Source organism: Girardinichthys multiradiatus, chromosome Y (genome assembly GCF_021462225.1).
Source record: "Girardinichthys multiradiatus isolate DD_20200921_A chromosome Y, DD_fGirMul_XY1, whole genome shotgun sequence".
Lineage (NCBI taxonomy): Eukaryota > Metazoa > Chordata > Actinopteri > Cyprinodontiformes > Goodeidae > Girardinichthys > Girardinichthys multiradiatus.
This window is the reverse complement of record NC_061818.1, coordinates 13742056-13769716: the sequence shown is the minus strand read 5'-3', so window position 1 is coordinate 13769716 and position 27661 is coordinate 13742056. Positions and strand designations below refer to the sequence as shown.

Sequence of the window (27661 nt, the reverse complement as noted above, 5' to 3'; positions counted from 1 at the left end):
TTAGCTTTGAGCACTGTCACTGTGTTCACCTATATGTAGCCAAGCTATTGGGAAGCAGCCCCTGCAAAGTGAAAAACAAAAAATACTATAAATGGTCACGTTGGTTGCCTCACGCTGAAGAAGAATGCCTTTGAAATGGGTGTTTTAGCAAGACAGCATACATATCAGTAGGCGAGCAGCACTTTGGTTCCAGTGTGTTATTGGTTGCCTAGTCCAATCCATGAATCTTAATCCAACAGGTAACCTCTGGGATGACGTAAAACATACTGTTTCTGATGCAAAAAGATGAAATGCAGAGTAAATGTTGAACATAATCCTTTCATCCTGGCTGGAATACCCGTTTCCAGGTGCATGACGATGGTCGACTCCATGCAAAACAGATGTGGAGCAGATCTCAGAAACAGTAGTTATACAACTCAATACTGCCATAAGGTTGTTTGGTGCTGGACCAGACATGCAGACAAGCACAGAGAAGGCAGAGTGAGTTGGAATCTTGATTTAATCAGAACGCCTACTTACAAAAAGACGCTGCTAGACAGGTCATCCAGGTTACACAGCACATGAGCAAATCAGGGTTCTGGAATCGGGATCTCAGGCGTAATCATAAACAAGGTCGACTTAGATGACTAAATTAGACTACGAGACCGCGTGGAAACAAGGACACAGACAGACTTAAATACAGACAAAGGTGGACACAAAACAATAGGGCTGGTAATCGGGAAAACCGGACACAGGTGTGGATCCGGCATGTGGGAAGGCAGAAGGGCAGGTGAACCTTATTAGGGAGGAACGAGAACATGAGGAGCCAGACAACAGTAAACAAACCCAAGGGACCAGAACACAAGGGAAGATAACAGATCTAAGAATACAACTAAAAACCCAGTGAACAGAGCAAAACCTAAACTAACTAACAAATCTATAAGAAACTGAAAACACACCTGAAGCAAAGAATCACAAAATAACCATACACTGAAGTAAACAGAAAAACCCCTGACTGAATAAACGTAAAGAAATACCAAACCAAAACACATCGTGACAAATACTAGCTCAGTGATTCCCTTTAAAACTCATTCTTTAAGAATCTCTTCAGTTTATACTTTAAATGTCTGTGAGTTTGTAAACGAGAATGAAGTCACTGCTATATTTTAACCTAAGATTATTTTTTTCTCATTTATTATAATTGCAAATAATTATTTAGGCTTTGCTTTGGAATCATGTATAGTGCTCCTAATCTGTTTCTGTGTAGAAATAAAAACTATTATAAGCATTTTTAGCTTTAATCACTTTTTTTAAATACTCTATAATGGCATGGACCCTCCCTGATCTAAGATGGTGTTAGTCTCCACCACCTGCAAAGATGTTCTTAATTTTGCAACAAGTTCACTGTGATATGACATCTTTCCACTACAAGTAAGAGAATTATTGCTGATAATAAATTTAAAGAACCGATCTTCAAAAACTCTGAACAACGGTTTAAGCAGCACTTTGGAGTAGAGCCACACACCAACACCCTCCTGACACCCAAGCAGCAGCAGAACTGTCTCAGAAGTCATTGCAACACCTTCAGTAGCAGCAATGTCTGAGCACTAGCTTTTGGATGGATGGACCAACGGATGGACATTACTTTTAGCTATGAGAGACTCTGTTGTCTTCTTCTTCCATATTTTCAAACTGTGAAAACCCTTATATCAAGCTCAATACCTTTCCAAATGTTTCCAGACTGCATGGAAATTCTGAATGTTGAAAATAAGGAATCAACTAACAGACGATATGCTCTTCATTATTTCAAATAATCCTAAATAGCAGATAGCATGTGAAGTTTAATGATATTTTGCCCTTATATGATGCAAAGAATTTCTTTGGTAGCAAATTATCCATTAGCCAATAAAAGAAGAACAGCTATATTTTAAAAGAAAATATAGAGAAATATAATCAAGGGGTTTCTGAGGAATTGATAGATTATTTAAGAAAATAATTGTCTTTTTGTCCCTTTGTATTTAAAGGTAGGTTTGCTGTTTTCTTCAGATAATACAGTAAAGCTCTAAATTATTAGATTTAGGTTATCTTAGTAATCTTTTAATTCAACCAATATGTTTATTTCTGACTGGAAGTCATATTAATGTTTAGGAGTGGCCCAACCAGAGTCCCAGTATGAATCTGATGGAGAATCTATGGAGGCAGATAAGGATGATGGCAAAGAGGCCTTCTAACCTCAAAAGAAGTTCATCACCAACGTTAAATTGTCAAAATACCAGTGGAAAAATCAAGAAAGTACGTCAGCTTTTATTATGAAGGTTATAAATAATATTTGACAAGCATACTTTTGGACTCAAGTTACATTTAAGTGTTGTTGTTCATACTTTCAGTTGCTAGTTGTTGCTACAGGTGAAAAGGTTAGTCTGAAGGCCTGCCAATTTCCTTTTTACACAAGATCTTTAGTACAAAATAAACTTGAAATTCAGTACAGACTCAAAAGCTTTAGCTGAGAGAAGAAAAACAAACTAAACACAGATGAAAATGTGACAATGGCTTTGAAATTTCTCTGAAGGAAAATGTCATTTAGAAGATTAAGCAAAACATTGTAGAAAGCTATTGCACATATGGTAGGTAAAATATTTCCCATGTTATATTGATTTACTTTAGTCAGTGTCCTGTCAGCGTGGCTTTGACTTCTAAGACTTGTGTTATGCTGAGCTTTACTCTACAGAGAGAATTCAGATGGGCTTTTGGAGTCTTTATTTTCTTTTCAAGTCCCACAAAACCCATTTTTCAAATGCTTTTCATGCAGGGGTGAAATGAGAATAATCTGGAAGGAAAAAAGGGGGGACATAGCAGACTGTGGGAAAGAGAATGATGTAGTGGACAACCACACCTGGGGTGCAGGATAGATGAGATAAACATCACTGGGCTTAGTTTGTGTCTACAGCTCTGAAAATATGTTCCAACCATATTAACAATGACGTAATGACACAAACATTTATGTCATCGCACTTAAATAGATATTCATTAAACTTAAAATTAGACTGAATAGTTGTGGCTCCTACATAATGTGAAGGTTGACTGGCAATACAGACAAAAGCAGAAATCTAAAAACATTAATATTGAAATGCAATATGGAGACCAGAGAGGCATGGCCACACTCACACATAATCTACTTTTTTTGGTTCAGTAAGCAAAGTGGTGCATTCCCACAAATTACCGGCAGTGTCCAAATAGCAGCAAAACATTCAACAGTGGTCTCAGTTCACACAATAGAAGGGGAGGGTGGAGTCCATTCCATGTTGTTGACATGCCCTGTCGTTATCCACAGCATAATCTATTATTCTATCCAAACACACCTCTGAGCTGCATACTAAGAAATTTGGCAAACACAGGTTTATGTCTGGCTTTTACGTGAGTCACATGAATTAGAATTTCAGAGTTAAAAGAACTAAAATAAATTTGTAAATTGTAACGCATGTATCAACACCTTCTAGAGGAATCGTTTCTCAGTAACTTATTTTGCCTGAAATACAGGTCCTTCTCAAAATATTAGCATATTGTGATAAAGTTCATTATTTTCCATAATGTCATGATGAAAATTTAACATTCATATATTTTAGATTCATTGCACACTAACTGAAATATTTCAGGTCTTTTATTGTCTTAATACGGATGATTGTGGCATACAGCTCATGAAAACCCAAAATTCCTATCTCACAAAATTAGCATATTTCATCCAACCAATAAAAGAAAAGTGTTTTTAATACAAAAAACGTCAACCTTCTAATAATCATGTACAGTTATGCACTCAATACTTGGTCGGGAATCCTTTTGCAGAAATGACTGCTTCAATGCGGCGTGGCATGGAGGCAATCAGCCTGTGGCACTGAGGTCTTATGGAGGCCCAGGATGCTTCGATAGCGGGCCTTTAGCTCATCCAGAGTGTTGGGTCTTGAGTCTCTCAACGTTCTCTTCCCAATATCCCACAGATTCTCTATGGGGTTCAGGTCAGGAGAGTTGGCAGGCCAATTGAGCACAGTGATACCATGGTCAGTAAACCATTTACCAGTGGTTTTGGCACTGTGAGCAGGTGCCAGGTCGTGCTGAAGGACCTGTATTTCTGTAGGAATTTTGGCCCACTTTCTTTACAACATTGTTTCAGTTCATTTAGGTTTTCAGGCATTTGTTTCTACACAGCTCTTAAGGACTGACAGAATTTCAATTAGGACTTGGCTAGGTCAATATAGCATCTAGATCCTTTCCTCTTCTTATCCATTCTGTTGTGGATTTGCTGCTGTGATTAAAGTTCCTGTTCTGTTGTATGACCCAATGGTAGCCGGTTTTCAGCTGTTGGACAGATGGCCTCAATTATAACAAGGGGTAGACGATGTAAAAAAAAGGGGGAGAGAGGTGTTTACGCTAAAACTGTTTTGTATGGTTTTTTTCAAATAAGGTGCTGTAGATTATGTGTGAACGTCTCTAATTGTCTCTAATTTGCTCTCATCTCTCTAAATGACATTATTCCAGATGTCCTGTGGTTTATTCAAATCCAACCTTGCTAACATAAGTCTTGATATCTGATTCGTTTTTGTAGAGATGAGAAATTATTTTTGCAACCCTTCCAAACAAGCCATACTTGTTTAGATTTTAATGAATTGTCTTACCAGGAACATCACAGATAACTTTTTTAAATGTCTCCTGTTGACATACTTCAATACATCCAACTACTGCTTCTTGTCACTGTCAGAAAGGATTATCTGTTTATTGTACTATTATAAAAACACAGTACATTTTATTACTCTGTAAAAGCCAATGTTTTCTGCTGAATACAATAAAGACAACTGATGTCTTAAGTAGCAGCTTAAGGACAGACCTTTCTATGTGCACAGCTTTGTTTATGTTGCCGAGCAGAGCCTACAGATGGAGACAAATTAGCCTCATGCTGCTGGGTGTTGCCTTTAGCCCAATGTAAGGAGAGAGATCGCTGCTGTAGGAGATACACTGGTGCGGTAGAAGCTATTTGGCAATGTAATCGATTGCAGATGGCAGTCGTCCAATGGCTTGTTTGGTGGGTTTTTGTGATGGCTAGGCCTGCCATAATCCAAAAGGATGAGGCAGTTTTCCTGTGTTAGAAAGTGAGCATGGATGTCATTCTGGCAAATCCAATATCACGCTGTTAATCTTTGAAGCCTGGCAGGAAGTACAGTCACAGGGAGTCAACAGTGTCATGGCTCCGTATGATAAAACTGATTGATGAATCTTTTTTTTTTTTTTTCTTTTGTATACATTTTATATGTTATTGTTTTTTGTTTTTTTTACCGTGTCCTGTCCAGCAGAGTATCGCTCAGAATTGTTGTCTGAGTGCCCAACAGATTTACTTTTACAAGCGGAGCATCACAGCTAATGCTTTAAAGCTCTGCTTGATATTTATAAAATAAACTTTATTATAAACTTCTTTGGGAATATTTCAACTGTTATGGACACGGAGACTGAAATGAAAAGGAAAAAAGAAGCTCAAAAAAGAGAGAGATGGGGAAAAACGGGAGAAAAGGAGGATGAAGAGAATACAAGATTACACCCTGCTTGCTTATACACCTGCAGCTGTTTTTTTATTTTTTGGTTTTTTTATACAAAATAGTACACGGTAATTCTCAATGTAAAATGTACTTAGTGAGAGGTGCAGCCCAATATAGAACATCTGTGTATCTGTCAACACCTGAAGCTTAACACCTGCTTTTGTATACAAGGTTTCTCCACAAAAATATGCAAATGGTAAATGGACTGAATTTATATAGCACCTTTCCAGTCATACAGACTGCTCAAAGCGCTTTACACTAACTAACACTCACACACCGATACGCAGATCGGTAGGCAACTTGAGGTTAAGTGCCTTGCCCAGGGGCACATCGACATACTGCAGGAGGAAGCTGGAATCAAACCCACAACCTTCCGATTGCAAGACGACTACTCTTCCTACTGAGCCACATTCACCTCTGAGTGTGAGGACCCACAGGCCTCCCCCATGGTCCCTGGACGGACACTGAGGAGATCCGAGCCACAGACATCTAAAGGCCCCCCAAAGCACAAGAACCCCAGGAGAACCACCGCCGGGACTACCGCAACCCCCCCCAGAGAAGAGCAGTGGAGAGTCCCAGGGGAACCACCCAGCAGCGACAGTGCAGAAGCCCCAGGGAGCCGCAGCGACGAGCCCACAGGCCCTGAATGATTGATGAATCTATGTGGCAAAAGGTTAGACAACTAGTTTATATGACTTATCCAGGTCAAACTGGGTTAGATAAAGTGTAACATGTGGAGATAAAAAAAACTGTTTCTACAAACCTGAAGCAATGACTCACAACCCGGTCCTTTGCAGTGAGATTGCTGTTTTCTGAGGCTTCAGTAGGATGTAAATTATGGGTGTCAGAAAGAGGGCAGTGAAAGCATAAGACAGGTAATCCTATCTGTTGAAGCTTCAGGCATATACGCGTTACTCATGATAAAACTATCTGAGGACAAATGCAGTACAGAACATAGCCCCCTTTTTAAATCATGTCCTCACAGCTTTGCTCTTTCAAACACAAAACTTATGCATTTAAGGTGACTAAGAGCAATACGGTGTTGACTGTATATGTAAAAACACATGCAAAAGTAGACAGACATAACCTGTAATCTAACATCTGAGCTAATCTGGATAATTCACTTGTTTGTTGTTGAAAAATATTTTAAATGCTGTAATAAGGTTGTTTTTACACTGTTGCTCTCTAACTAAACCTTTGTGCAGAACTGCTGCTTTTCTGCTGGGAATGTATTAGATGACTTCTGAAAGGGTTGGCCTTGAATTTATTTAGGGATGTTGGAGTAATGAAGACAAATGCATGTCACACTTTTTATCATTTTATTTGTAAACTTGTAAAGTATATTCTACATCTTATGTTGTGTTGCTCTGTCACATAAAAAAAATAAAAATAAAACACAAGAATTTTCAAGGGGTATGGATATTTTTGCAAGCTGATGTGGTTGATGCCCAATAATCCTAGAAGAAGAAAATCGATTGTATACTATCTGAAGCCCTTAGCTGCCTGATATAAAATATGCATCTGCTCATGTGCTTGGTTTAAGTTTTTTCTTGCATGATTCTTTGAGAGATGATATACTTTAGGTTCATCGGTAAAGGTATGTTGTTTGGATACTTTTCCATTCCTGTGGGAGATTTATCCTGGATGCAAAAGTACAAACACTACAGGAAAAAGTCCCAAACACACACCTGTCTTGTCACTCACACCCTGGGTGTGCCCTTCACCAGCCCTCCTCTGCAGCACATACTGCTCCAACAAAAGGCCCCGTTTCCCAGGAAAGAACTCTGGAGTTCCCTGTCTGCATCCATGCTCGAAGCACCATGATCCCAGCCCCCTTCAGACTGCACAAAGCGCCCATTGTAAGGCACAATACTGGCCGCCCCCTTTGCCTTTCCCCTGTACCCTCTTCTTTCTTCCCCAAAAACTCTTTCACTTTCTGCATCCTGTTGTTCTTGCCCCAATCCCCTAAATCACAGCCTTTTGGGTTTTAGCCTCATATTATTTCAATCCTTAACTTAGCATTTGTTATTTTGTACTGCAAATCCAGTTGATATCTGAGAATATCCTGTGTTTTTATCGTTTTCAGATCTGTGCTACACTTTCTTTCTGAAAATTCTTATAAAGACAAAACTTTTAACATTCCGTATCTATGGCCATCTTCTATTGCATTTCTAAACAATTTTTTGCTTCTTTGCTCTTTTATCTACCCACATTTCTGCTCTGCTGAATAGATATTACTGGGCGAGCTGTGGCACATGATGCTAGACATAGAAAATGACAGAATACACCTTATTCTCCAACTATTTATTAATATTTGAGAAACAGAGTTTAATGCAGGTTGTTGGAAAGCTTACTGAATCAAAGACATAATTACAGTTCCTTTATTATGGTTGCCTAGTATTCAAGTCTTTTGGGGTACAGGTCCTTCTCAAAATATTAGCATATTGTGATAAAGTTCATTATTTTCCATAATGTCATGATGAAAATTTAACATTCATATATTTTAGATTCATTGCACACTAACTGAAATATTTCAGGTCTTTTATTGCCTTAATACAGATGATTTTGGCATACAGCTCATGAAAACCCAAAATTCCTATCTCTCAAAATTAGCATATTTCATCCGACCAATAAAAGAAAAGTGTTTTTAATACAAAAAACGTCAACCTTCAAATAATCATGTACAGTTATGCACTCAATACTTGGTCGGGAATCCTTTGGCAGAAATGACTGCTTCAATGCGGCGTGGCATGGAGGCAATCAGCCTGTGGCACTGCTGAGGTCTTATGGAGGCCCAGGATGCTTCGATAGCAGCCTTTAGCTCATCCAGAGTGTTGGGTCTTGAGTCTCTCAACGTTCTCTTCACAATATCCCACAGATTCTCTATGGGGTTCAGGTCAGGAGAGTTGGCAGGCCAATTGAGCACAGTGATACCATGGTCAGTAAACCATTTACCAGTGGTTTTGGCACTGTGAGCAGGTGCCAGGTCGTGCTGAAAAATGAAATCTTCATCTCCATAAAGCTTTTCAGCAGATGGAAGCATGAAGTGCTCCAAAATCTCCTGATAGCTAGCTGCATTGACCCTGCCCTTGATAAAACACAGTGGACCAACACCAGCAGCTGACACGGCACCCCAGACCATCACTGACTGTGGGTACTTGACACTGGACTTCTGGCATTTTGGCATTTCCTTCTCCCCAGTCTTCCTCCAGACTCTGGCACCTTGATTTCCGAATGACATGCAGAATTTGCTTTCATCCGAAAAAAGTACTTTGGACCACTGAGCAACAGTCCAGTGCTGCTTCTCTGTAGCCCAGGTCAGGCACTTCTGCCGCTGTTTCTGATTCAAAAGAGGCTTGACCTGGGGAATGCGGCTCCTGTAGCCCATTTCCTGCACACGCCTGTGCACGGTGGCTCTGGATGTTTCTACTCCAGACTCAGTCCACTGCTTCCGCAAGTCCCCCAAGGTCTGGAATCGGCCCTTCTCCACAATCTTCCTCAGGGTCCGGTCACCTCTTCTCGTTGTGCAGCGTTTTCTGCCACACTTTTTCCTTCCCACAGACTTCCCACTGAGGTGCCTTGATACAGCACTCTGGGAACAGCCTATTCGTTCAGAAATTTCATTCTGTGTCTTACCCTCTTGCTTGAGGGTGTCAATAGTGGCCTTCTGGACAGCAGTCAGGTCTGCAGTCTTACCCATGATTGGGGTTTTGAGTGATGAACCAGGCTGGGAGTTTTAAAGGCCTCAGGAATCTTTTGCAGGTGTTTAGAGTTAACTCGTTGATTCAGATGATTAGGTTCATAGCTCGTTTAGAGACCCTTTTAATGATATGCTAATTTTGTGAGATAGGAATTTTGGGTTTTCATGAGCTGTATGCCAAAATCATCCGTATTAAGACAATAAAAGACCTGAAATATTTCAGTTAGTGTGCAATGAATCTAAAATATATGAATGTTAAATTTTCATCATTACATTATGGAAAATAATGAACTTTATCACAATATGCTAATATTTTGAGAAGGACCTGTATGTGTTTACAAACTTTGCAATTCTAGAGATGGAACTTTTTCCTCATTCTTCCTCAGTAAATAGCTCAATCTCAATGACATTCAATGCTGAGTGTCTGTGAACATCAATTTCTTCACAGATTTCTAACTAGAATAAGTTCTGGACTTTGACTGGACAAATTGCACATGAGAAGACTTTGATCTAAATTCTTGTATTTCAAACTGTGGTACACGGACCGTGTGTGGTACTTGGGCTGCCTTTATAGGTACACAGACAAAATGCTGGTATTCACTTAGTAAATACAAATGAACTGGCTATTTATGAAGTGTTTTATTCACCTCTGAAGTCAAAACTTGGATTTAGCAATGACTGTAAACCGACGACGCTGATGTTCCAGTATCAAGTTCAAGATAATGGCATTTTTTAAATGATCTGCTCAACAACTAGGTTAACATCTACTAGCAAACCATTGGCAGTATCTTTCTCAGCAATTTGTCCTTTTGAGCACTGTAACACCCTGTTCAATCAACAAGGTTGTATAGTACAACATACATTTTTAATGAGATACAAATCATCAAAACTGCATAAAAACTACTTTTTACTGTGTCTATCACTAAGTTTAATACAAAGGACAGTCATATTGGACTTTGAGGTCAGGGTTGGTGGGAATCTGCTGACTTTCCCACATGGGAACACACTTTCAGGGACCTTTATGTTATTCTTTCAACTATAAACCTAAACTTAAATACATGATTATATTGTATCATTCAACCAATTAAGCATTGCCAAATGATAAAATGTTGTTTTATTTTTATGAAATGACCAAACAATCTATCTATCTCTGTCTAATGATGTATAACTAAAAAACTATATATGAATGAGAGATGGAATAACTCATATGAATAGCAGATCACAGCACAAACTGGTGAAGCCACAGTGGTGGTCAATGTTTTTAGCAAGAAAATTGTCTTTAACAACAATTTTCATAAAATGTAGTTATAAATATGTTTATCCATTAAAAATAAAAATCCCCAAATACACAGAAATTCAGCTCCCTCGCTCTCTTCATTCAGTCGTTTCCAAACATGTTCTGCCTGTTGTCCCATCTGTGTTGCTCGAAATTACAGGACTTCATAACATTCCAAGAGGTTCAAACCAGTCATATGCTTCAGGGACCAAGATACAGCCATAAATTCAGCTATGAAATAAAAAACATATTCAAGAAACTAAAATGTATCTTGCACCCGGTGTAGGTGTATGTGTTTGTGTTCATTAATCAAACAGCAAAACATTCAACATATCAATGTCTTGTTACATAACCCAGTCAATGAATGTTTTTCCTTTGATCATTTTACCATAAACTAATGACTAGGTCTGCTGAGGCCTTACATAGCACCAGTAAATACAGAGAGAAGTAAAAAATGGATAAAACTGAACAGACATAAGTAAAAGCATGCAGACACAATTTATTTTAGCTGACAAGCTGAAAGGTGAAATTAAGGTGGAAATCTCAAGTTAAACAGTCAAAAAGAGAGGGATAACCATGGCAACCGTGGCTATAACCTGACATGGAGCCATGATAGGAAGGCGGACATTCCTCACAATTCTTCCCTTGTGTTTCCCAATTCAAGAATAAAGAAAAGTGAGACAAAGAAGACTGAGCTGCAGCAGAGCTGTGGTTTGTAGTTTTCATGTTTGGTGAAAGGCAGCTAAAACGTCTGGCAGGATGTGGGGAGTTTTCTCTCTATTTATTCCAGCCAGAACTTTCTGGCTGAAAGAAGGGTAAAAAAAAAAAGAAGAAAACTTATTTAAATTAAACATGTATTCAAAATAGTTCAAAGAAGAATGCAAGTGTAACAGCAGAAGATTGCAAAAACATTTTTAAGGCTTCAAATCATTATAGGACAGCATCAGATTAGGACAGTGTCCATATTCACATACAAAGCACCTTGTTGCAAACAGCTAAATTCCAGTCCCTCACAGAGAGGCATTGTTATTTTGGTCTAACCCAGAGATACACACTGAGGTATCCATGGTGGCCATGGTACCCCCTCCAACTGGAATCCAGCTGAGGCTGATGGGCAGCTCAGTCAGCTATGTCAACTTTGACAATGACTCAGCCTGCAGAATTTAGCACAGCGCAGTACGGAGAGCTGGGGCAGCGGTGACCTCATTCCACAGGCGGCTTTGCCCGTTATAAACGGTCCGAAAGAATGAGCCGGGAATTAGAGGTCAGGGAAAAGAATTGTGGCACAGCAGACATGTTCCATATTTTCCGAACAAACATGGGTCACTGTCCTGCATCTGTCAGGTCCTAATTTTGTGATCATGCTTAAATGATTTTCCACACTTTATCACAACAATGTGAAAGTTGACATTGACTCTCTTCCCTGTGGATGTTTTTACTGAGATAAGAAGACCAACTATTAGATTGCTACAACAGGGAGCTAGGCTTCAAGGAGTCCTTATTATTTTCCTCCATTACCACTTTGACTTTTAGCAGTTTTGGAAAACACAGCACGTCAATCCATGCAACCTCGGAGACGTTTTGTTGAATTTACAAAGGGACAAAGACTTCAACAGAGTCCAGGAAGGCTAAATGTATTAGAGGAAAGTTGCTCTGTTTCATCCTTTTGAGCGTCCAGTCTCTGTCTGTCATGGAACATGCTAGATTTATAAATGTTTTGCTGTCTTTTGGAAATCTCTGAGTTAAGGTAGGAGTCTACAGTCTTTTGATTAGCAGTGGTATAGGCTGTAATGCTTTAAAAGCTGGCTGAGTGGTCTGAAACAGTTTGTGCCTCTCACGCTCTGGTGGTTGAGGAAGGGGAATCCATGTCAAAAAGGTAAGAAGAATCTTTTTTTTTTTTATGTATATATATAATTCAGAGCCCAGCAACTTTGGGTCCGGTGTGATTCCTCGATTTGGTGTGTATTTTTGCCGCCCTGGTCAATCTAAAGACAAAAGGAAGTGTCTTCACCCTCAAACCTTACATTTGGTGTTGGAAGGAAAGTGTGACACTGATGTCAACACAAAAGCCATAAGAAGAAATTATGGGTTCAAAGCAGCAGGCAAAGGTCCTCAAGTTTGTGGAAGCAGTGCCAGAGGAGGATGTGAAGCAGCACGGGGCTACAGGTCGGCCTGCTGTGGCCATGCTGCCAAGTGAGGAGACAAGACAACAACTTCAGTGGACACAACTCCATTGATGCTATGCTGCAAAAATGTCTTCAGTTTCTCAGTGACTTCACTGACAGATGAGAAAAAGAGACGGTTAAGCATGACAAGAGATGGCGGTATACAACCCTATTTTTATGGATGCATCATGATATTTTTATTATTGAGAACATCTCGTTCCAACAGACAGGGAAGCTGAGTCTTAATTTTCTTACAGTGCACTGTGAGGCATTTCCCTCAACAATACAGGTCCTTCTCAAAATATTAGCATATTGTGATAAAGTTCATTATTTTCCATAATGTCATGATGAAAATGTAACATTCATATATTTTAGATTCATTGCACACTAACTGAAATATTTCAGGTCTTTTATTGTCTTAATACGGATGATTTTGGCATACAGCTCATGAAAACCCAAAATTCCTATCTCACAAAATTAGCATATCATTAAAAGGGTCTCTAAACGAGCTATGAATCTAATCATCTAAATCAACGAGTTAACTCTAAACACCTGCAAAAGATTCCTGAGGCCTTTAAAACTCCCAGCCTGGTTCATCACTCAAAACCCCAATCATGGGTAAGACTGCCGACCTGACTGCTGTCCAGAAGGCCACTATTGACACCCTCAAGCAAGAGGGTAAGACACAGAATGAAATTTCTGAACGAATAGGCTGTTCCCAGAGTGCTGTATCAAGGCACCTCAGTGGGAAGTCTGTGGGAAGGAAAAAGTGTGGCAGAAAATGCTGCACAACGAGAAGAGGTGACCGGAACCTGAGGAAGATTGTGGAGAAGGGCCGATTCCAGACCTTGGGGGACCTGCGGAAGCAGTGGACTGAGTCTGGAGTAGAAACATCCAGAGCCACCGTGCACAGGCGTGTGCAGGAAATGGGCTACAGGTGCCGCATTCTCCAGGTCAAGCCACTTTTGAACCAGAAACAGCGGCAGAAGCGCCTGACCTGGGCTACAGAGAAGCAGCACTGGACTGTTGCTTAGTGGTCCAAAGTACTTTTTTCAGATGAAAGCAAATTCTGCATGTCATTCGGAAATCAAGGTGCCAGAGTCTGGAGGAAGACTGGGGAGAAGGAAATGCCAAAATGCCAGAAGTCCAGTGTCAAGTACCCACAGTCAGTGATGGTCTGGGGTGCCGTGTCAGCTGCTGGTGTTGGTCCACTGTGTTTTATCAAGGGCAGGGTCAATGCAGCTAGCTATCAGGAGATTTTGGAGCACTTCATGCTTCCATCTGCTGAAAAGCTTTATGGAGATGAAGATTTCATTTTTCAGCACGACCTGGCACCTGCTCACAGTGCCAAAACCACTGGTAAATGGTTTACTGACCATGGTATCACTGTGCTCAATTGGCCTGCCAACTCTCCTGACCTGAACCCCATAGAGAATCTGTGGGATATTGTGAAGAGAACGTTGAGAGACTCAAGACCCAACACTCTGGATGAGCTAAAGGCCGCTATCGAAGCATCCTGGGCCTCCATAAGACCTCAGCAGTGCCACAGGCTGATTGCCTCCATGCCACGCCGCATGGAAGCAATCGTTTCTGCCAAAGGATTCCCGACCAAGTATTGAGTGCATAACTGTACATGATTATTTGAAGGTTGTCGTTTTTTGTATTAAAAACACTTTTCTTTTATTGGTCGGATGAAATAGGCTAATTTTTTTAGATAGGAATTTTGGATTTTCATGAGCTGTATGCCAAAATCATCCGTATTAAGACAATAAAAGACCTGAAATATTTCAGTTAGTGTGCAATAAATCTAAAATATATGAATGTTAAATTTTCATCATGACATTATGGAAAATAATGAACTTTATCACAATATGCTAATATTTTGAGAAGGACCTGTATTCAGAGTGCAATTTATGAGGCAAATGGGAAATAAATTGTGGGTGAGCACTGAGGCAAACAGTTGGGAGGAGACTCATAGTTGTGCAAAAATAAATCACAATCTGTACTTGTCCTATCCAGTAAGACTCTACACACGCAGTCACAACCCTCCATTCTGTTTTATGTGCCAAATTCAAACTGGCACATCAACCCATTGTTAGAGGAAATTTATTATTTGGCACGTGGTATATACTACATGTATATAGTAAAATGCTGTACAATATTCCTACATGCTGCTGTATGAAAAACTATATATTTCAACAATGGGTCAGTTACAAGAACCCTTTAGCACAGGGGTGGTTTAACATGGTAACAGCATCATTTCTTACTGATGTCTTACATACAAAGATAGATATTTTTGGCAGTTCACTTGAACTATCTTACCATTAACTTTCACTCATCATTGCAAAAGCAACCCCAAAAACTTATATTCATTTTATTTTCTCTGTTGACCAATCAATAAAGAGGAATTTAGCTTGGTAGTCCAATATAATCTGTATTTTGTGTATAATTTACCATCACACAAGCTGTATTTTATATATTTTGATTATGTTGTTTATTTACATTTTGTCACAGGGCTGCATGGTGGTGCAGTTGGTAGCACTGTTGCCTTGCAGCAAGAAGGACCTGGGTTCGATTCCCAGCTGGGGGTCTTTCTGCATGGAGTTTGCATGTTCTCCCCGTGCATGCGTGGATTCTCACCGGGTACTCTGGCTTCCTCCCACAGTCCAAAGACATGCCTGTTAGGTTAATTGGTCACTCTAAATTGCCCTTAGGTGTGTGCTTGGTAGTTTGTGTGTTGCCCTGCAATGGACTGGTGACCTGTCCAGGGTGTACCCTGCCTCTCACCCATAGACTGCTGGAGATAGGCACCAGCTCCACCGCAACCCATTATGGAATAAGCAGTAGAAAATGACTGACTGACTAAATAACTGTCACCACTTTAAATAAGCACTAAAACTTTTCTTCCTTCTGAATTTGAACGTATGTACTTTTGAAAATATGTAAATAAATAACAAAATGGCTTTTAGAGAAAGGTTTTCAAAGAGAATGAAAAACTGAACCACAATACTAGCCAATAAAACTGACCATGATCTCAGTATGAGCAATGCAGTCAGAACAAAACCCCTTCTGCTCAACTTTTGCAGTGTTGATTTTAGTAATACAGCCTCTGATTACTTAATCAACTTACTAGGGTTGTCACGATACTAATATTTCAAACTCTATAGCATTTTCAAAACTGCTGCAACATTTTTTGAAGGCAAAGGGTTCCTTGTAGTTAAGACAAAGAAATATAAGTTACAATATGACAATATTTTAACTTACTTAATTAGGGCAAAACCAATAAGTAGGGGACAATTCATCCTTTGTTTAGAAAAATATATAATTTAGAAATGTAACTTTCCTGTTTGCCAAAAGAGTAGACAAGATAACACTTAGTATAGATGTCAATATCCTTCTTGCATCCTTGTATTGTTTCAGTCATGCAATTATTTTATTTTATTATGTCTTATTAGATGATTAAATTACAAATATATTTACAAAAACAACATACAAATACATTTTACTACTGAGGATCATTCTATGCTAAAATAAACTGTGTTAAAAAAAAAACAGATCCGGCACATAAAAAGTATATTTTTCACTGTAAACAATAATCTGGCCCATTCAAATGCCAAGTACAATTTCTGTCTTTCTGTCAATTTCACAGAACGATTTCTTTAGTTATTAACTACAGCAACAGGGTAAGTTGCTATGGGTTACTGCTTATTTGTCAGCTTCAGCTTCTGGTTCCACCATAACCTGTGTTATCATTAGCCACATTAGCCTAAAATGCTTTTACATCTACACAGAGGAGTAATGGAGTGGGTACACTGGTTTGTTTTGTTGCTTCACTTTTTAGTAGCCAACTAAGCTGTCAGCTGATTAACATTTTCCTGCATTCATTCGTCCTGCAGTAGAATGAAGCGCGTTCAGAACGCATGATGCATGATTAGAACAGAGGGTTGTATGATTAGAATGGAGGGTTGGATGATTAGAACAGAGGGTTGGATGATTGGAACGGAGCGTTGGATGATTAGAACGGAACGTTGGATGATTAGAATGGAGGGTTGGATGATTGGAACGGAGGGTTGGATGATTAGAACGGAGGGTTGGATGATTAGAATGATTAGAACGGAGAGTTGGATGATTAGAACGGAGCGTTGGATGATTAGAACGGAGCGTTGGATGATTAGAACGGAGCGTTGGATGATTAGAACGGAACGTTGGATGATTAGAACAGAGGGTTGGATGATTAGAATGGAGGGTTGAATGATTAGAACAGAGGGTTGGATGATTGGAACGGAGCGTTGGATGATTAGAACAGAGCGTTGGATGATTAGAACGGAGGGTTGGATGATTAGAACGGAGCGTTGGATGATTAGAACGGAGCGTTGGATGATTAGAACGGAGCGTTGGATGATTAGAACGGAACGTTGGATGATTAGAATGGAGGGTTGGATGATTAGAATGATTAGAACGGAGAGTTGGATGATTAGAACGGAGCGTTGGATGATTAGAATGGAGGGTTGGATGATTAGAACGGAGCGTTTGGATGATTAGAACGGAGCGTTGGATGATTAGAATGGAGGGTTGGATGATTGGAACGGAGCGTTGGATGATTAGAACAGAGGGTTGGATGATTAGAATGATTAGAACGGAGAGTTGGATGATTAGAACGGAGCGTTGGATGATTAGAATGGAGGGTTGGATGATTAGAATGATTAGAACGGATGATTAGAACGGAGCGTTGGATGATTAGAATGGAGGGATGGATGATTGGAACGGAGCGTTGGATGATTAGAACAGAGGGTTGGATGATTAGAATGATTAGAACGGAGAGTTGGATGATTAGAACGGAACGTTGGATGATTAGAATGGAGGGTTGGATGATTAGAATGATTAGAACGGAGAGTTGGATGATTAGAACGGAGCGTTGGATGATTAGAACGGAACGTTGGATGATTAGAATGGAGGGTTGGATGATTAGAATGATTAGAACGGAGAGTTGGATGATTAGAATGGAGCGTTGGATGATTAGAATGGAGGGTTGGATGATTAGAACGGAGCGTTGGATGATTAGAACGGAGCGTTGGATGATTAGAATGGAGGGTTGGATGATTGGAACGGAGCGTTGGATGATTAGAACAGAGGGTTGGATGATTAGAATGGTTAGAACGGAGAGTTGGATGATTAGAACGGAGCGTTGGATGATTAGAATGGAAGGTTGGATGATTAGAATGATTAGAACGGATGATTAGAACGGAGCGTTGGATGATTAGAATGGAGGGATGGATGATTGGAACGGAGCGTTGGATGATTAGAACAGAGGGTTGGATGATTAGAATGATTAGAACGGAGAGTTGGATGATTAGAACGGAACGTTGGATGATTAGAATGGAGGGTTGGATGATTAGAATGATTAGAACGGAGAGTTGGATGATTAGAACGGAGCGTTGGATGATTAGAATGGAGGGTTGGATGATTGGAACGGAGCGTTGGATGATTAGAACAGAGGGTTGGATGATTAGAATGATTAGAACGGAGAGTTGGATGATTAGAACGGAGCGTTGGATGATTAGAACAGAGCGTTGGATGATTAGAACGGAGCGTTGGATGATTAGAACGGAACGTTGGATGATTAGAATGGAGGGTTGGATGATTAGAATGATTAGAACGGAGAGTTGGATGATTAGAACGGAGCGTTGGATGATTAGAATGGAGGGTTGGATGATTAGAATGGAGGGTTGGATGATTAGAACGGAGCGTTGGATGATTAGAACGGAGCGTTGGATGATTAGAATGGAGGGTTGGATGATTGGAACGGAGCGTTGGATGATTAGAACAGAGGGTTGGATGATTAGAACGGAGCGTTGGATGATTAGAATGGAGGGTTGGATGATTGGAACGGAGCGTTGGATGATTAGAACAGAGGGTTGGATGATTAGAATGATTAGAACGGAGAGTTGGATGATTAGAACGGAGCGTTGGATGATTAGAATGGAGTGTCGGATGATTAGAATGGAGGGTTGGATGATTAGAACGGAGCGTTGGATGATTAGAACGGAGCGTTGGATGATTAGAATGGAGGGTTGGATGATTGGAACAGAGCATTGGATGATTAGAGCGGAGCATTGGATGATTAGAATGGAGGGTTGAATGATTAGAACAGAGGGTTGGATGATTAGAACGGAACGTTGGATGATTAGAATGGAGGGTTGGATGATTGGAACAGAAAATTGGATGATTAGAACGGAGGGTTGGATGATTAGAATGGAGGGTTGGATGATTAGAATGATTAGAACGGAGAGTTGGATGATTAGAACGGAGCGTTGGATGATTAGAACGGAGCGTTGGATGATTAGAATGGAGGGTTGGATGATTAGAATGGAGGGTTGGATGATTAGAACAGAGGGTTGGATGATTAGAATGATTAGAACGGAGAGTTGGATGATTAGAACGGAGGGTTGGATGATTAGAATGGAGGGTTGGATGATTAGAACGGAGCGTTGGATGATTAGAATGGAGGGTTGGATGATTAGAATGGAGGGTTGGATGATTAGAATGGAGGGTTGGATGATTAGAATGGAGGGTTGGATGATTAGAACGGAGGGTTGGATGATTAGAACGGAGGGTTGGATGATTAGAACGGAGGGTTGGATGATTGGAACAGAGCATTGGATGATTAGAACGGAGCGTTGGATGATTAGAATGGAGGGTTGGATGATTAGAACGGAGCGTTGGATGATTAGAATGGAGGGTTGGATGATTGGAACAGAGCATTGGATGATTAGAACAGAGGGTTGGATGATTAGAATGGAGGGTTGAATGATTAGAATGGAGGGTTGGATGATTGGAACGGAGCATTGGATGATTAGAACGGAGCGTTGGATGATTAGAACGGAGCGTTGGATGATTAGAGCGGAGGGTTGGATGATTAGAACGGAGGGTTGGATGATTAGAACGGAGCGATGGATGATTAGAACGGAGCGTTGGATGATTAGAAAGGAGGGTTGGATGATTGGAACAGAGCGTTGGATGATTAGAATGGAGCGTTGGATGATTAGAATGGAGGGTTGGATGATTAGAATGGAGGGTTGGATGATTGGAACAGAGCGTTGGATGATTAGAACGGAGCGTTGGATGATTAGAATGGAGGGTTGGATGATTAGAATGGAGGGTTGGATGATTGGAACAGAGCATTGGATGATTAGAGCGGAGGGTTGGATGATTAGAATGGAGGGTTGGATGATTAGAATGATTAGAACGGAGAGTTGGATGATTAGAACGGAGCGTTGGATGATTAGAATGGAGGGTTGGATGATTAGAATGGAGGGTTGGATGATTAGAACGGAGCGTTGGATGATTAGAACGGAGCGTTGGATGATTAGAATGGAGGGTTGGATGATTGGAACGGAGCGTTGGATGATTAGAACAGAGGGTTGGATGATTAGAACGGAGCGTTGGATGATTAGAATGGAGGGTTGGATGATTGGAACGGAGCGTTGGATGATTAGAACAGAGGGTTGGATGATTAGAATGATTAGAACGGAGAGTTGGATGATTAGAACGGAGCGTTGGATGATTAGAATGGAGTGTAGGATGATTAGAATGGAGGGTTGGATGATTAGAACGGAGCGTTGGATGATTAGAACGGAGCGTTGGATGATTAGAATGGAGGGTTGGATGATTGGAACAGCGCATTGGATGATTAGAGCAGAGGGTTGGATGATTAGAATGGAGGGTTGAATGATTAGAACGGAGCGATGGATGATTAGAACGGAGCGTTGGATGATTAGAAAGGAGGGTTGGATGATTGGAACAGAGCGTTGGATGATTAGAACGGAGCGTTGGATGATTAGAATGGAGGGTTGGATGATTAGAATGGAGGGTTGGATGATTGGAACAGAGCATTGGATGATTAGAACAGAGGGTTGGATGATTAGAATGGAGGGTTGGATGATTAGAATGATTAGAACGGAGAGTTGGATGATTAGAACGGAGCGTTGGATGATTAGAATGGAGGGTTGGATGATTAGAATGGAGGGTTGGATGATTAGAACGGAGCGTTGGATGATTAGAACGGAGCGTTGGATGATTAGAATGGAGGGTTGGATGATTGGAACGGAGCGTTGGATGATTAGAACAGAGGGTTGGATGATTAGAACGGAGCGTTGGATGATTAGAATGGAGGGTTGGATGATTGGAACGGAGCGTTGGATGATTAGAACAGAGGGTTGGATGATTAGAATGATTAGAACGGAGAGTTGGATGATTAGAACGGAGCGTTGGATGATTAGAATGGAGGGTTGGATGATTAGAATGGAGGGTTGGATGATTAGAACGGAGCGTTGGATGATTAGAACGGAGCGTTGGATGATTAGAATGGAGGGTTGGATGATTGGAACAGAGCATTGGATGATTAGAGCGGAGCATTGGATGATTAGAATGGAGGGTTGAATGATTAGAACAGAGGGTTGGATGATTAGAACGGAACGTTGGATGATTAGAATGGAGGGTTGGATGATTGGAACGGAGCGTTGGATGATTAGAACGGAACGTTGGATGATTAGAATGGAGGGTTGGATGATTAGAATGATTAGAACGGAGAGTTGGATGATTAGAACGGAGCGTTGGATGATTAGAATGGAGGGTTGGATGATTAGAATGGAGGGTTGGATGATTGGAACGGAGCGTTGGATGATTAGAACGGAGGGTTGGATGACTAGAATGATTAGAACGGAGAGTTGGATGATTAGAACAGAGGGTTGGATGATTAGAATGGAGGGTTGGATGATTAGAACGGAGCGTTGGATGATTAGAAAGGAGGGTTGGATGATTAGAACGGAGCGTTGGATGATTAGAATGGAGGGTTGGATGATTAGAATGGAGGGTTGGATGATTAGAACGGAGCGATGGATGATTAGAACGGAGCGTTTGATGATTAGAACGGAGGGTTGGATGATTGGAACAGAGCGTTGGATGATTAGAACGGAACGTTGGATGATTAGAATGGAGGGTTGGATGATTAGAATGATTAGAACGGAGAGTTGGATGATTAGAACGGAGCGTTGGATGATTAGAATGGAGGGTTGGATGATTAGAATGGAGGGTTGGATGATTAGAACGGAGCGTTGGATGATTAGAACGGAGCGTTGGATGATTAGAATGGAGGGTTGGATGATTGGAACGGAGCGTTGGATGATTAGAACAGAGGGTTGGATGATTAGAACGGAGCGTTGGATGATTAGAATGGAGGGTTGGATGATTGGAACGGAGCGTTGGATGATTAGAACAGAGGGTTGGATGATTAGAATGATTAGAACGGAGAGTTGGATGATTAGAACGGAGCGTTGGATGATTAGAATGGAGTGTCGGATGATTAGAATGGAGGGTTGGATGATTAGAACGGAGCGTTGGATGATTAGAACGGAGCGTTGGATGATTAGAATGGAGGGTTGGATGATTGGAACAGAGCATTGGATGATTAGAGCGGAGCATTGGATGATTAGAATGGAGGGTTGAATGATTAGAATAGAGGGTTGGATGATTAGAACGGAACGTTGGATGATTAGAATGGAGGGTTGGATGATTGGAACGGAGCGTTGGATGATTAGAACGGAACGTTGGATGATTAGAATGGAGGGTTGGATGATTAGAATGATTAGAACGGAGAGTTGGATGATTAGAACGGAGCGTTGGATGATTAGAACGGAGCGTTGGATGATTAGAATGGAGGGTTGGATGATTAGAATGGAGGGTTGGATGATTAGAACAGAGGGTTGGATGATTAGAATGATTAGAACGGAGAGTTGGATGATTAGAACGGAGGGTTGGATGATTAGAATGGAGGGTTGGATGATTAGAACGGAGCGTTGGATGATTAGAATGGAGGGTTGGATGATTAGAATGGAGGGTTGGATGATTAGAATGGAGGGTTGGATGATTAGAATGGAGGGTTGGATGATTAGAACGGAGCGTTGGATGATTAGAACGGAGCGTTGGATGATTAGAACGGAGGGTTGGATGATTGGAACAGAGCATTGGATGATTAGAACGGAGCGTTGGATGATTAGAATGGAGGGTTGGATGATTAGAATGGAGCGTTGGATGATTAGAATGGAGGGTTGGATGATTGGAACAGAGCATTGGATGATTAGAACAGAGGGTTGGATGATTAGAATGGAGGGTTGAATGATTAGAACTGAGGGTTGGATGATTGGAACGGAGCATTGGATGATTAGAACGGAGCGTTGGATGATTAGAACGGAGCGTTGGATGATTAGAGCGGAGGGTTGGATGATTAGAACGGAGGGTTGGATGATTAGAACGGAGCGTTGGATGATTAGAACGGAGCGTTGGATGATTAGAAAGGAGGGTTGGATGATTGGAACAGAGCGTTGGATGATTAGAATGGAGCGTTGGATGATTAGAATGGAGGGTTGGATGATTAGAATGGAGGGTTGGATGATTGGAACGGAGCGTTGGATGATTAGAACGGAGCGTTGGATGATTAGAATGGAGGGTTGGATGATTAGAATGGAGGGTTGGATGATTGGAACAGAGCATTGGATGATTAGAACAGAGGGTTGGATGATTAGAATGGAGGGTTGGATGATTAGAACGGAGAGTTGGATGATTAGAACGGAGCGTTGGATGATTAGAATGGAGGGTTGGATGATTAGAATGGAGGGTTGGATGATTAGAACGGAGCATTGGATGATTAGAACGGAGCGTTGGATGATTAGAATGGAGGGTTGACTGATTAGAACAGAGGGTTGGATGATTAGAACGGAGCGTTGGATGATTAGAATGGAGGGTTGGATGATGGAACGGAGCGTTGGGATGATTAGAACAGAGGGTTGGATGATTAGAATGATTAGAACGGAGAGTTGGATGATTAGAACGGAGCGTTGGATGATTAGAATGGAGGTAGGATGATTAGAATGGAGGGTTTGGATGATTAGAACGGAGCGTTGGATGATTAGAACGGAACGTTGGATGATTAGAATGGAGGGTTGGATGATTGGAACAGAAAATTGGATGATTAGAGCAGAGGGTTGGATGATTAGAATGGAGGGTTGAATGATTAGAACGGAGCGTTGGATGATTAGAACGGAGCGTTGGATGATTAGAATGGAGGGTTGGATGATTGGAACAGAGCGTTGGATGATTAGAACGGAGCGTTGGATGATTAGAATGGAGGGTTGGATGATTAGAATGGAGGGTTGGATGATTGGAACAGAGCATTGGATGATTAGAGCGGAGGGTTGGATGATTAGAATGGAGGGTTGGATGATTAGAATGATTAGAACGGAGAGTTGGATGATTAGAACGGAGCGTTGGATGATTAGAATGGAGGGTTGGATGATTAGAATGGAGGGTTGGATGATTAGAACGGAGCGTTGGATGATTAGAACGGAGCGTTGGATGATTAGAATGGAGGGTTGGATGATTGGAACGGAGCGTTGGATGATTAGAACAGAGGGTTGGATGATTAGAACGGAGCGTTGGATGATTAGAATGGAGGGTTGGATGATTGGAACGGAGCGTTGGATGATTAGAACAGAGGGTTGGATGATTAGAATGATTAGAACGGAGAGTTGGATGATTAGAACGGAGCGTTGGATGATTAGAATGGAGGGTTGGATGATTAGAATGGAGGGTTGGATGATTAGAACGGAGCGTTGGATGATTAGAACGGAGCGTTGGATGATTAGAATGGAGGGTTGGATGATTGGAACAGAGCATTGGATGATTAGAGCGGAGCATTGGATGATTAGAATGGAGGGTTGAATGATTAGAACAGAGGGTTGGATGATTAGAACGGAGCGTTGGATGATTAGAATGGAGGGTTGGATGATTGGAACGGAGCGTTGGATGATTAGAACGGAACGTTGGATGATTAGAATGGAGGGTTGGATGATTAGAATGATTAGAACGGAGAGTTGGATGATTAGAACGGAGCGTTGGATGATTAGAACGGAGGGTTGGATGATTAGAATGGAGGGTTGGATGATTGGAACGGAGCATTGGATGATTAGAACGGAGGGTTGGATGACTAGAATGATTAGAACGGAGAGTTGGATGATTAGAACAGAGGGTTGGATGATTAGAATGGAGGGTTGGATGATTAGAACGGAGCGTTGGATGATTAGAATGGAGGGTTGGATGATTAGAACGGAGCGTTGGATGATTAGAATGGAGGGTTGGATGATTAGAATGGAGGGTTGGATGATTAGAACTGAGAGTTGGATGATTAGAACGGAGCGTTGGATGATTAGAACGGAGGGTTGGATGATTGGAACAGAGCATTGGATGATTAGAACGGAGCGTTGGATGATTAGAATGGAGGGTTGGATGATTAGAATGGAGCGTTGGATGATTAGAATGGAGGGTTGGATGATTGGAACAGAGCATTGGATGATTAGAGCGGAGCATTGGATGATTAGAATGGAGGGTTGAATGATTAGAACAGAGGGTTGGATTATTGGAACGGAGCATTGGATGATTAGAACGGAGCGTTGGATGATTAGAACGGAGCGTTGGATGATTAGAGCGGAGGGTTGGATGATTAGAACGGAGGGTTGGATGATTAGAACGGAGCGTTGGATGATTAGAACGGAGCGTTGGATGATTAGAACGGAGGGTTGGATGATTGGAACAGAGCGTTGGATGATTAGAACGGAGCGTTGGATGATTAGAATGGAGGGTTGGATGATTAGAATGGAGGGTTGAATGATTAGAACAGAGGGTTGGATGATTAGAACGGAGCGTTGGATGATTAGAATGGAGGGTTGGATGATTAGAATGGAGGGTTGGATGATTGGAACAGAGCATTGGATGATTAGAACAGAGGGTTGGATGATTAGAATGGAGGGTTGAATGATTAGAATGGAGGGTTGGATGATTGGAACGGAGCGTTGGATGATTAGAACGGAACGTTGGATGATTAGAATGGAGGGTTGGATGATTAGAATGGAGGGTTGGATGATTAGAACTGAGAGTTGGATGATTAGAACGGAGCGTTGGATGATTAGAATGGAGGGTTGGATGATTAGAATGGAGGGTTGGATGATTAGAACTGAGAGTTGGATGATTAGAAAGGAGGGTTGGATGATTAGAATGGAGGGTTGAATGATTAGAACAGAGGGTTGGATGATTAGAACGGAGCGTTGGATGATTAGAACGGAGCGTTGGATGATTAGAACGGAGGGTTGGATGATTAGAACGGAGCGTTGGATGATTAGAACGGAGCGTTGGATGATTAGAACGGAGGGTTGGATGATTAGAACGGAGCGTTGGATGATTAGAACGGAGCGTTGGATGATTAGAGCGGAGGGTTGGATGATTAGAACGGAGGGTTGGATGATTAGAACGGAGCGTTGGATGATTAGAATGGAGGGTTGGATGATTGGAACGGAGCGTTGGATGATTAGAACAGAGGGTTGGATGATTAGAATGATTAGAACGGAGAGTTGGATGATTAGAACGGAGCGTTGGATGATTAGAATGGAGCGTTGGATGATTAGAATGGAGGGTTGGATGATTAGAACGGAGCGTTGGATGATTAGAACGGAGCGTTGGATGATTAGAATGGAGGGTTGGATGATTGGAACAGAGCATTGGATGATTAGAGCGGAGCATTGGATGATTAGAATGGAGGGTTGAATGATTAGAACAGAGGGTTGGATGATTAGAACGGAGCGTTGGATGATTAGAATGGAGGGTTGGATGATTGGAACGGAGCGTTGGATGATTAGAACGGAACGTTGGATGATTAGAATGGAGGGTTGGATGATTAGAATGATTAGAACGGAGAGTTGGATGATTAGAACGGAGCGTTGGATGATTAGAATGGAGGGTTGGATGATTAGAATGGAGGGTTGGATGATTGGAACGGAGCGTTGGATGATTAGAACGGAGGGTTGGATGACTAGAATGATTAGAACGGAGAGTTGGATGATTAGAACAGAGGGTTGGATGATTAGAATGGAGGGTTGGATGATTAGAACGGAGCGTTGGATGATTAGAACGGAGGGTTGGATGATTAGAATGGAGCGTTGGATGATTAGAATGGAGGGTTGGATGATTAGAATGGAGGGTTGGATGATTAGAACGGAGCGATGGATGATTAGAACGGAGCGTTGGATGATTAGAACGGAGGGTTGGATGATTGGAACAGAGCATTGGATGATTAGAACGGAGCGTTGGATGATTAGAATGGAGGGTTGGATGATTAGAACGGAGCGTTGGATGATTAGAATGGAGGGTTGGATGATTGGAACAGAGCATTGGATGATTAGAACAGAGGGTTGGATGATTAGAATGGAGGGTTGAATGATTAGAACAGAGGGTTGGATTATTGGAACGGAGCATTGGATGATTAGAACGGAGCGTTGGATGATTAGAACGGAGCGTTGGATGATTAGAACGGAGGGTTGGATGATTAGAACGGAGCGTTGGATGATTAGAAAGGAGGGTTGGATGATTGGAACAGAGCGTTGGATGATTAGAACGGAGCGTTGGATGATTAGAATGGAGGGTTGGATGATTAGAATGGAGGGTTGGATGATTGGAACAGAGCGTTGGATGATTAGAACGGAGCGTTGGATGATTAGAATGGAGGGTTGGATGATTAGAATGGAGGGTTGGATGATTGGAACAGAGCATTGGATGATTAGAACAGAGGGTTGGATGATTAGAATGGAGGGTTGAATGATTAGAAAGGAGGGTTGGATGATTGGAACAGAGCGTTGGATGATTAGAACGGAGCGTTGGATGATTAGAATGGAGGGTTGGATGATTAGAATGGAGGGTTGGATGATTGGAACAGAGCGTTGGATGATTAGAACGGAGCGTTGGATGATTAGAATGGAGGGTTGGATGATTAGAATGGAGGGTTTGATGATTGGAACAGAGCATTGGATGATTAGAACAGAGGGTTGGATGATTAGAATGGAGGGTTGAATGATTAGAACAG

At 41.3% G+C, this 27661-nt stretch overlaps 1 protein-coding gene across 2 annotated transcripts in view; it reads right to left on the bottom strand.

Moving 5' to 3' along the window:
* LOC124864239 (myosin-10-like) overlaps positions 1 to 27661 on the bottom strand; it is a 92859-nt gene that overhangs the window by 51458 nt on the left and 13740 nt on the right. The window lies entirely within an intron of this gene.